The sequence below is a fragment of the Pseudorasbora parva genome, chromosome 16, assembly GCF_024679245.1.
Source record: "Pseudorasbora parva isolate DD20220531a chromosome 16, ASM2467924v1, whole genome shotgun sequence".
NCBI lineage: Eukaryota > Metazoa > Chordata > Actinopteri > Cypriniformes > Gobionidae > Pseudorasbora > Pseudorasbora parva.
In genome coordinates, this window is record NC_090187.1 from 35,135,826 (window position 1) to 35,148,069 (window position 12,244).

At 38.4% G+C, this 12,244-nt stretch overlaps 1 long non-coding RNA gene across 4 annotated transcripts in view; it reads left to right on the forward strand.

Annotated features, from left to right (window-relative positions):
- Positions 1–12,244, forward strand: part of LOC137043942 (uncharacterized) — a 96,070-nt gene that overhangs the window by 82,089 nt on the left and 1,737 nt on the right. Inside the window, exon 3 of one of the 4 annotated variants that reach the window (XR_010898582.1) lies at positions 5,291–5,616. The exons of 2 other annotated variants lie outside the window; for them this stretch is intronic. This is a non-coding gene — a long non-coding RNA (uncharacterized lncRNA). Of the gene's footprint in view, positions 1–62; positions 445–5,290; positions 5,617–12,244 lie in introns of those variants that run through there. One more of the 4 variants, XR_010898579.1, reaches the window with a different exon arrangement.

Consider the following 12,244-nt stretch of genomic DNA (forward strand, 5'->3'; position numbering starts at 1 on the left):
ATTGATAGTCAAAGACTTCAGAGAGGCCTCTCCTAATTATTTCATTACATTTTCTGTCTTAGATGGCCTTTTTGAGTACATAAACTCCACAAGGATATCCTCCCCTGCCACTGACTGTGAGTTACCCATGAGGCTGTGGGGCTTCTTTGGGCCGCCCATTGTGATCAGGCCTGTGCACTGAGGTCATGAGGGGAGCCAGACTGGCAGGCACTGTGCAGCTTCCTCTGAGATACCAGATCAAGTAAATCAGAATTAGAACTCGTTAGCCCTTCAGGAGCCCTTATGACTGCGACTCTTCGCTGAGCACCCGACGGTACCAGAGAGGCGGCCCACTGTGGGAAAAAGGTGCTGTTTAGAATCTTTGAAGAGGCCGTGTCAACAAGCATTTCTTGTGTATTTGTTCCCCTGTCGTGCATTCTTTTGGTGTGGTGAACTTGAGGCTGAGTATGGCTGAAAGTGTTTGTGTTGGTATTAAAGCACAAAGGCCCAACAGATGAGGCCCATTTAAGGGATAGTTTAGCCAAAAATAAAAATTTCTGGTATTTACACAGACCCTCATGTCGTTTCAAATCTGTAAAAAAATTATTTATTTTTCAGGACACAAAAGTAGATATTTTGTAGAATGTTTGAACTAGGGCTGACAAATTGTGGGCATACACGATGCGATTTTTGCTGTCGAAATTGTTTATGCTTGTATGGTCCCGGCTCGCAGCATGTGAGAGGAATTACGCTTTGAGCGGTGCATGTTATGAGCACCTCACAACCTCACGGTTATTTTTTAAACATGTTTTTAAAATGTTGGGAAACAACATGATTTTCAGCAGTTACACAACTATAACACATAGGCTAAATCTATGAGTATTATTAGGCTATAAGTGGCTGCGACCCGACCATATGGAGTGTGCATACACTGTCTCGCACGCACACACACACACATGCTCGCGCTCTCTCTCTCTCTCTCTTTCTCTCTCTCTCTCTCTCTCTCTCTCTCTCTCTCTCTCGTTGTTTCTGTTTAAAGGAATGGCTGATGTTCTGCTTTTTAACAAATAATTTGCACACAAAGTATTTTTTCTTTCTTTTTCCTATCTGAAGATAGCTGTAACATTAAAAGCTCCAGTCTCTGTGTTTAGTGCGAAAACTCATGTGATTGCCGCCGGCTCGCCGTGCAGGATAGCCATAGCTGAGCAACATCACCAAGTGCAATGCAAAGCGTGGGATGCAGTGATGTAAAGCAAGCGCCACTGGACACTAGAGCAGACGTGTTCTCTGGAGTGATGAATCACGCTTTTCTGTCTGGCAATCTGATGGACGAGTCTGGGTTTGGTGGTTGCCAGGAGAACGGTACTTGCCTGACTGCATTGTGTCAAGTGTAATGTTCAATGATGGGGGGGTTATGGTGTGGGGTTGTTTTGACCCCCCTCAACTTGATAGAACACCTTTGGGATGAATTAGAGCAGAGACTGTGAGCCAGGCCTTCTCGTCCAACATTAGTTCCTGACCTCACAAATGTGCTTCTAGAAGAATGGTCCAAAATTCCCATAAACACACTCCTAAACCTTGTGGAAAAACATCCCAGAAGAGTTGAAGCTGTTATAGCTGCAAAGGGTGGGCCAACTCCATATTAAACCCTATGGATTAAGAATGGGATGCCATAAAAGTTCATGTGCATGTAAAGGCAGGCATCCCAAAACTTTTGGCAATATATGCGCAGCTTGTTTCACAGTAATACATGGCACTGTGTTCATTTACATGTTGTCAGCTCACAATCCATTGTTTTCAGCATCTCAACAGCGGCTTGGTTTCGCCATAAAGGTACCTCCATATAAATCCAACTCTATCTCTTGGGTCACTTGTTATAATAGGAACACAAAACAGGAAATGCAACATGCGGTCATCTTTTCAAAATTCTATAAGCACTTATTTATACAGCCTGTTAACTTTTAGAGCTTTCTGTGGTTTTCCACCCAAATCGAATACATTATTAATATTATTATTATTATTATTATTATTATTATTATTATCATTATTATTAAATGTTTTTACATTAATATTGTATTATAGTAATATTAAAATATTAATATGTATTATTATGTTAGTATCATGTTTCATTTAATGTTTCGTATTTTTAATAATGATAATGATTAGTATTACTGTTGTTGTTGTTACTATTAATATTATTGTTATTAATCATAATACAAATATTTGAAATAGTAAAATTACAAAAGTTTTATATATTATTTTGTTTAATATTTTTAAATAGTAATAATAATAAGAAAAATTATTATTATTTAAGCCACATCGATATAGTCCCACAAACATTCACAGCAAAGCTTGGGCCTTTTAAAAATCATATTTTAAAATCACAAATATTTTTTTTGAATCAGAAATATTGCAATTTCATTATTTTCCTAAAAGTCATGCAGGTTTGGAATGATGTAGGTGAACTGTCCCTTTAAACAGCTGAGATCCATGGCCTCTGGTGCCAAGCTGTTACTCTATCACCTCTCAAATAGATCCATTTTTCACTGCCTTCCCCAGACCATAAAGACAAGAGACAAACCAATTGATTTTAATATGGCTCCCATGTCAGGGGAACTCAGGAGAGTGGACATATGGAGATAAATCTCTTCTCTGCCAGTAGCCTATTGGTATATTGGCTGTTAGTAGTGGAGGAGGGCTGATCTAAGGCACTTTGGCCACCTTTATTCAAAGATGTAGTTTGTCTATGTGGTTTGTCTGCTCAGTGTTACTTCGGTGAACACCTAGTCCAGTGGTTTTCAACCTTTTTAAATCAAAGGCCCTCCTTGTTCAACAGTGGAACTTATTTAAAGGATCCTTCCATATTTTGCGCATTAATAACAAAAAGTTATTAATTTATATACTTTTAAAGTCATCCTCAAGCCCTCTGGTGGGCCCTGGGCCCCTTGTTGGAAACCACTGATCTAGTCTAAATTCACATTTACTTGGCCTGAGTGTGCACATGCCTTTTTGTCATGTAGCTGTAATGTTGATTGATGTTCTAATCGCAGTGGGTCTCGGCATCTGTTGTGTCATTGACTCGTCAAGTTTTCAAGTTAATCAGTCACTTGAGAAACCTGTTTACGTTTGGTGTAAACTGCAGCAGTAAGAGATAGCTTAAGGGGAATAAGCGGGAAATAGATAACTTATTTTTGGTTTGGATACAGCAAGTTTTTGAAATGTGCTCATGAGGCCTGGCTCAATCAGCTCTGGAGCTTTGCAAATATAGTAAGAGTGTCTGCCAGCTGTTTTCTGTAAGGCTGTGGTGTCCTTTTCAGGTTAGAAAACTCTTGGGCTCCAACACTACTCCATGCCAGCCTTACATTCCCTCTTTTTCCGAATGCTCCCACACCAGACTATGCCTGGACTGTGCATTTTGTGAACCAAGCTTTACTTGTCTTATAATTTATATTATGCTATATAGAAGTCTATCTATGTCAAATAAGAAAAAAAAAAATACTGAAAGAATAATTATAAATTATAGTAATAAAAGATTTAGGAGAAGATTCAAGAGAAGGAAATTACATTTCTATTGGAGTGTTCACATAGAATCCAATCTTGTATTTAAAACAAGGACAAAAGAGAATGTTTTTTTAACATAAAGAGATAGTTAAGAAAGTTGTAAAGAGAAAGAGTTGTTTTATTTTTTATTTTTTGAGTTAAAACAGTTTTTGAAATCATTTTGTAAACTACCACCCTGACTCATCTATACCTTACACTTGATTTAAATTCCTCTCTGGGCTATTTCTCTGTGTCCGTTTTCTCCCTTTTCCCTTTCTGATTTATTTCGCCAGGCCGGATATAAAGGCATAGCACCGTCATTACTGCCTATGTTCTGTGCACTTTCAAAAAAGTGGCCCTTCTGGGAGGATCAGGCCAGGGCAAGGCTGAGGGTCACGGTGGAAAGTGTGCCCGCCATGCCAGAATAAATCAGGAGTGGAGAGAGAGGGTCACAAGGATGACCTCAGCAGCACCAGCAGGGCTTAAATCACCCAGCTTCCCTGGGTGGAGAGAGACAGTGCGAGCTACGTAATGAAAACAGCATGTTCCATTTGACATAGCTGCTGCTCAAACAGAGGGTCTGCTTTCCAACACGCTCTGCATGATCTCAAATGCAGCAAGGATTCTGTCCAAAAGCTGGTCAAGTATTTACTGGCAATATTTTTTCAAATCACTAGGTCTTGTGGAGAGGTCAGTATGCCACATTTTTGTTTGAATATGTGTGTATTAATGCAAAAAGTGTGGGGTCATTAGGTTTCTTTAAAAAAATATATTTGAAAGTCACTTATGCTCTGCAAGGCTGCATCTATTTGATCAAAGATACAGTAAAAGCAACAATACTCATAAAATTGCAATTTTTACTTGTAATAATAATTTTATATATATATATATATATATATATATATATATATATATATAATATTACACAGTATATATTACACAGTATATACACCGGTCAGGCATGACATTGTCTTAATATTATGTTGGTCCCCCTTTCGCTGCCAGAACAGCCCTGACCCGTCGAGGCATGGACTCCACTAGACCCCTGAAGGTGTGCTGTGGTATCTGGTACCAAGCTGTTAGCAGCAGATCTTTAAAGTCCTGTAAGATGCGAGGTGGGGCCTCCATGGATCGGAATTTGGATAGATGCTTGATTGGATTGAGATCTGTGAAATTTGAAGGCCAGGTCAACACCCCAAACCATTGCTAAACCATTTTTGCTTTGTGGCAGAGCGCATTATCCTGCTGAGAGAGGCCACAGCCACCAGGGAATACCGTTTCCATTAAAGGGTGTACATGGTCTGCAATAGTGCGGTGGTAGACCTGCGGTACGTGTCAAAGTAACATCCACATGGATGACAGGACCCAAGGTTTCCCAGCAGAACATTGCCCAAAGCATCACACTGCCTCTGCTGGCTTTCCTTCTTGCCATAGTGCATCCTGGTGCCATGTGTTCTCCAGGTAAGCAATGCACATACACCCCAGCCATCCACGACATCATTCGTTACTCAAGTCTGTGGAAACAAGCGGCTCACAACCATTCTGGTGGAAAAGGAGTAACAGTGTTACCTCAGCTTCCTCCATCACAAAGATGGTTTTTGAGAGGTGTCGTGCATGAGATAGACAGGACACGACTGGGCACGCAAGTGTCCTTTATCAGAACTGACCTGTTAATCTTGACCTCTTATTGGTTGTGTCCACCACCTCTCCTGCCTCCCATTAACAGAAATTGGCCTGATGACATACTCTTCCTGTGTCTACCCCTTTGCAGGCCCCTCTCTGACGAAGGGGATGGCGAAGCCCAGCATAATGCTCTATTTTGGGAGGTCATTTTGAGCCGGACGCCCTGTCTCCCCAGGACTGCCTGTCTGCTGATAGCCTATCAGATTGCTGGCTCTTAAAGGGGAGACGCTGCCATTTACCAGCCTGACGCCAGGCAAACCAGTTATCATTATCAGGACCCCCGACACCAGATTAACCGCTCCCAGCGCTAATGAGCATTTTAAGAAAGGGTAACGTGGGAGCAGCAAAAATAACATCATGGGTACAAAAACAAACAATAATGGACACTTCTGGAATAAAATCTGATTAAATCAGTATCTGTCCTTTCATAATATAATGAAATAAATAACATTATAACAGGACAGTTTATCTGGATTAATTGAAAATATAATTGACATGGCCATTAATTTAAACAATCTCGCTTTAAAAAAATCTAAGTTTTTGTTAATGGGTGAAGATCCTCTTTTAGTACTCCAGTCTCTCTGAAGCATATTTGTATGTACTGTAATGTGTTTTTGTTTTTTTTTACTTTCTTTTTCAGTTAATTCTGATGAGGTTTTTAATGAAGTGAGACCTTTTTTTTTTTTTTTAATCAAAGATAAACTTTACAAATTGTATTTAATATAGTTATAACTGTATTACTATAGTAATAAATATAACTGTTTAATCTTTTATATATTATATACTGTATATTTATACATATATACATATATAAAAGGTTATATAGACACACACACACACACACACACAAACTAACAAATATGGTAGCTGACATGATGCTAAATTATAAACAAACAAGCAAACAAACTTTGGTCCCTCTGTATAAAATGCATGTTTTTATTGGCTTCTTACTCGTTTGCAGCAATAAGAATTTGGTCTCCACAAGTTCTTCCATAAACAATGTTTATAATCCTCTATCCCTGATATTTCCAAAGGATGTGACTAAGTAACTCTCAGATATCCAAGCCAAGCTCAACACGTGCAGTGAATAATCCAGACAGAGTTCCTCAGCACAAACAAGTGTTATGGGTTGTGGTGTTGCATTCAGTCGAGAGGTAATAGCACATATAAATTTAAAAGTTATTCACACACATTTAATTTGGTATTTTATTGATGTTTTCTTTGGTATTCAAATTAGTGGGGTTGTGCAGCTGACGAACAGTACTTGCATTGCAATCAATCTTTCTTACTTTTCCTTTGAAAAAAGTAAAGTAAGGGATTACTCTTAATTTTTCTGTAATTTTTTTGTAATTACAGTTACTTCTGATGTGATTGCAATAATATTGATTATAGAACAATTCTATATAAAACAGTGGATTTAACTTTTAATTTTAATGTAATGTCTTATGTTTGTTTTTAAGAGCCCGATCTCACCAAAATGCATATAAATAATAAGAGTGCGTATCATGTGCACTCGAAAATGTGCGTAGCATATCAACGCCAAAACTCATTCTGGTGTATACATTCCACGATATTGCACACTCGTACTATTGATACGCATTACCATGATCATGTTGGTTTTAGTTTTCGAATAATTAATGAAATGTTATATTATTTATTTAAAAGAATCAAAAGAGCAGTTTAATCCTTGTATTGCATAACTGGTCGAGTTTGATATTGGATATAGAAAGTAATGAATAATGCAAAACTTTTTAGGGAGAGTATATAGTGTAATAATCTAATTAAACAGTTGAAGATGTAATTAATGACTTTTCTAGAGTACCTTACCCAGCACTGCCTGCTTGTTGCTTTGCTTTGCTCTCATTGGCGAAGTGGATTTCTTATTCTACAGTTAGCAAAGGTTATCATGAGCATTGTAATGTTTGAAGCAGATGTCAAAACAAAAATCAGTAGAGCGGGAACTAGCGGTTCATTTATAAATCTGTAAGATCTTACCTTCATGCAATACAAAACGGAAGACAGAACACAACGAGTGCAGCGCTGAAAAGGGGCAGGGCTACATAAGGTCTACATAGTCCAATCAAGAAAGGCTTAATGTAGCCTGACATGCCAGACCCACATCAAGATGTTTCGTCTGGAAACTCACCATTGACAGGGCTCAAACGGTTGTCTATCACACTCTCTCTGCACGGCGTGCACGCATTTGGATAGCACTAGAACCAAACAGAGCAACGAAGGTGAACCAGAGCTAGTTGACAGATTAAACTTTCGCCGTATCCGGTTCGAACACATCTTCCCTTTTTAAGAATGACTTCAGTGCCGTTCTTTGTTCTTTTCTCAGAGAAAAGCTTAACTCCAATTCTTTCAGAGTCGCTGTCAAAGCTGATTCGAAAGACCGCCGTTTGCCAGCTCCTGTGTTTACTAGAAGCACGCAAACGCAACTCGGCCGTCATTATGTTAAGCCCCGCCCACCGACTCTATACACGATGTGATTGGCCTGACCAGAGTTTGGCGTTTACAGCTCAGAAGTGTATTGAGAGTTGCTAGACGACACTCGCGGGCAGATTAGATTTGCTGCCACTAGGGTGCGTCTAGATTTCTAGGCTAGGCTTAATGGTGACTGCGTATGATAATAATTATAGGGTGTGGTTTCATAAAAGCTTGAAAGAAAAGTTTAAACCCATTGACTTGATAGTGCACCGTTTTGTGTTGTAACCGATCAGTCTGTAATTCCTGTCATGTAAGTTGTGTTTTTGAGGAAGAAACCTTCAAAAAAAAAAAAAAAAAACCAAAACGCTAGATCTGCAGGTATCAGAAGAAGTTGACTATTAAAAGGTCCCGTGAATGCTATGACAAACATCAGCCCACATGCTCAATTACACTGCCATGCTGGAATGCTGTTGATCTGCATTAACAAAGCCTATGGAACAAGCAAATTCCAGAAGTAACAAGGCAATATAATGAACTTCTCAGCCCCTGAGGCTCACATTAGCACTTGAGCGATGAGATTTGCCACATCACACTTCAGATCGTCAATTAAGCTGGAATCTAACAACAGATGGTCTTCATTAGCACAAGCAAACCGTAATGAGCAAACAGCTACTGATGCTTTTTTCCCTCATGTTTTTGAGTCATATACGTTCAGAACTGCTAGTGGCATCATAAAATGGGCCGGTCTTGTTGGTGCACAGTTTGATGGGGTAAGCTCAGGGTACATAACTGGCACTGTGGCCCCGTTTTTTTCTGTGCAAATGAAGTTTGTGAAGTCATAAAAAGTGTCTGTGGATGATGTCATTCTTGGCAATTTGGTTCCAACATGGGTTTTTGGTGTGCTAGATTTACTAGCGTTTGGGAAACATTATAAAACACAGTGGTTCACATTGAGAGAGCTTTCTCCTGCGTTCCTCTGCTCCCCACCACCGTGCCATGGCGGCACACATTAAAAACACACTTTTATTAAAACATTTTGGACTTTGGACAGGACTTTGATACTTTCATTTCACTTGTTTGGGAATAGGATATTCCACCCTTCTTCACCCTCCAAGAAGTAGGGCTTTTTTTTGATGTCGCATGTTTGCAGAATCGGTCCACGGTGTTTCAGCAAATGCGAGCAATCAGGTCAGCTTCAACTGATTTACCAAGACAAACCTATGCCGAAACATGGACAATTACAGAAGCTCAATGTGTTTCATCAATGTTCCTTGCACAGAATTCTGGGAGTTACTTGGTGCAATCAAAAGTTTTAAACGTGGAAATTCTACGGCAAAGTGGATCTAGGAAATTGCAGGATATTGTGGCTGGGCGAATGCGGTTGGGCCATATCATTGATACTTAAGGACCATTGGTGCAATGGAGCTGCAAGGAGAAACATGGCACCAAACGTTCAGGGAAGACCTGCAAAACACTGGCGTCAGAAGGGAAGTCGAGAACGCTGCCACTTGAAAAACTCGTTGGGAGGAACCTTGCTGCCCTGTGCGCCTTGCATTAACGGAACCAGTGATGAGGATGTGTTATGAATGCTTTGTTGTGCTAGGTCAATAATCTGTTATTGGTGGAGGGTATGCTAAGTGTGTTTAGGGCCTACATGTGAATGTTTTTGCCAGAGTGTGAGGACTGGGTTGTGCCAAGGTGTGAAAGTCTGCCTGGTGCCAGTTTATTTTGGCCCTCACTCTTTTTCTTCTGTATGTGTTGGCATCTTTTCTCACGCAGTATTATTCTTACTGTAATGGATCCTGGTTACTACTGCAGGCAATCCTGAGTAAAACTTTATGAATGTATAAACCTTTACATAAACATACTGGCTGTAATGAGCCTAGTCTAGTATTTTGATACACTTGGTTATGATCACGTTTATACACTTTTGCACATTAGGTATAGGTACATTAATTTGGCTTGGCTGAAAGCTTGCATACCTGTTATTCGGCTATCAGGTTTTTCAGTGCTTCCGGGATAGTCGTCTCTTATTGCAAACTTGGTAACAAAGTCTATCTGTCATATTTCTTATAACTGTGAGTCGCAGCTAATCATATTATAGTATCTAATGTTGTGGTTTCACATGGCTAAGGAATAGGCCTTAGTTCAACTTCAATAGGACATTTAAGTAGTTTTTATAAACATGCCTTAGAAATAACATTACTGGTGCATCTTGAGCCAAAACAACGGCTTAAAGTTGCCATGAAGTTTTTTGGCTTTTAGTATGAATATGTTAGCCTTACTGTTATCTATAAGCTGGTGTGCTCCAAAACAATGCCAAATTTGTATTTAGAAGTTATAAGCATTGAGTACTCACTTCCACCAATATAGATTAATGATATTGATGACATCACACTGCACTTCATCGTCGCATCAGTTTTTTCCATCCAATCAAAGGCTTTTTAGAATATAAAGTCCTGCCCCGTACATTAAAAATAGACGCTGAAGTTGCGGCTGAAATCAGTCACTTGTTCACACATACTATTTTCTACATGGTGAATGTAGAACATTCCTACATAGTGCACATTGTGCACTATATAGGGAATAGGGAACAATTGAAACAGTGTCCACTGGGGCAAATTAAATCTGGTTTTGCGTTTAATTGTATGCGAACCGATAGCACAGAGTGGATCATATGCACGAGTTGGTGCAGACCACAATATATTGGACCCATTTGAATTCTACACAAAATGCTATTTTTTTAACCCTCTGGGGTTCTTCGGTCATTTCTGACCCAAATTTTTTTTTGAAAGAAATGTTACAAATCGTAGCTTCATCTGAATGGTACGAAACTTGGTGAGGGTATTGGTACTTGGTATATGGACAGAAAAAAAAATTGGGGACAGGATTGGAAAAGTCTAAGTGGTCGTAAAAAAAATAGTCACACTCGGGGCCTTCGGGTCAAAAAAGACCCCCATAGGAAATGAATGGGAAATTGGCAAAAATATGAAAATACAGAGTTTTTTGTGCATATAATCTACAAATCAGCCAGGATGCAGAAAAAAAGGACTCAACAGTGAAGGGGTGAATCTCTAAAACATCAAGAGTGCAAAACAGACAAACAAAAACTCACACACACACACACACACACAGGTTCTGTAATGCACTCTAGTGGTAAAAATGTGCTATTGCGTGATAAAAATGCTCACTGTGTCCACCAGATGGCACCAATCAAATAAAAAAAATGCTTTCATGAGGCCTAGGCTTGACTCTAAAATGAAATACAGCTTTAATAAAAAAAGGAAAAAATAAATAAAATAAAATTCTATTATATTCAATGGGAAAAAATGGGTCATAATTATTGCATAAATATTATTTATAAATCATAAAATTATCTCAAAACACCAAAAAAGAAAAGAAAAAATATTATTGAACAAAAATATATTTCATTGATTTTACTCAATTTTTTTTTTTTTTGATTCCCGACCTCCGGGTCCTTTTAGACCCGAAGGTCCTGAGTGTGACCCATAAATGAAGAACGGGGGATATTACAAAGAGAAATGGTTAGGGATTAGGAGGAAACTGAGGCTTACTCTGCTTGGTCTTACCATATTGATATAAAAATACAAAGAAAACATACACAGAAAATATATGTTTATCAACAACATGAAGTGTATTAAATATTACATTACATCAAGGTTTCCCAGACTGGGGTTTGTGATGAAACTGCACAGGGTGTGTTCTTTTAATGAAAAGTTATTAAGTAATTAAATCATAAAAATGTCAAATTAAAATAATTTTAAAGTTAAAAAAAATAGAAATAAAACACTTACGAAAAAGTTGTTTACCTGCATGCGACCATTAACAGACATCGGAGAACACTAAACTTCATTCTGTTATTGGACTTAATTTTATTATTGACCTAACTTATTAACTTAAAATCTCAGGGGGTGCTTCAAGAAAAAAAAAGTTGGGGAATCCCTGCATTTCATGTAAATAAAATGACGTGAATGAAAGACAAAAGCCTTCCAAAAACAGTAATACATTTACAATACAATTCATGTGCTAATCAGGAGTTGATTAGATATGCACTGTTGAGAAAACTCTTCTTAAAAGTGAAATGATTTCTGAAACTCAAATCCTGTGTGGCTCTCATTTTTCAGTGCTCAGCTCATGACTAGTGTGTGCAATTCCACAAACCCCGAAGACCTTCTGAACGCTTATAAGGCTTTTTTTTTTAGAAAGAAAGAAAGAAAAGAAGTAGTGAAAAAAGAAGTAGCGAGAATCACTGAGTTATGAATAATTCACTGCTGTTGTGAGAATGACATGCAATCATGTAATCAATAAAAAAGTAACTGTAGTCTGATTACGAGTATTTTAAAATTTCATATAATCTAATTACAAGTAGGCTACTTAATTGTCTGATTATGTAATCTGGTTATATCAAGCTCTGGTACTTCACCTGCCTGAGCTTCCATTACAGATGCATGAAGGCGCACAGTTAATCAAATCAAATCACTCAGGAATCCAAAGGGTTGGCCAAGCTTGGAAAATAGAACTTTTCCTCACATCACAGACTTTTAAATGCCTCAGTTGAATATCTTTAAACTTCAAACATTTAGCATTTAGT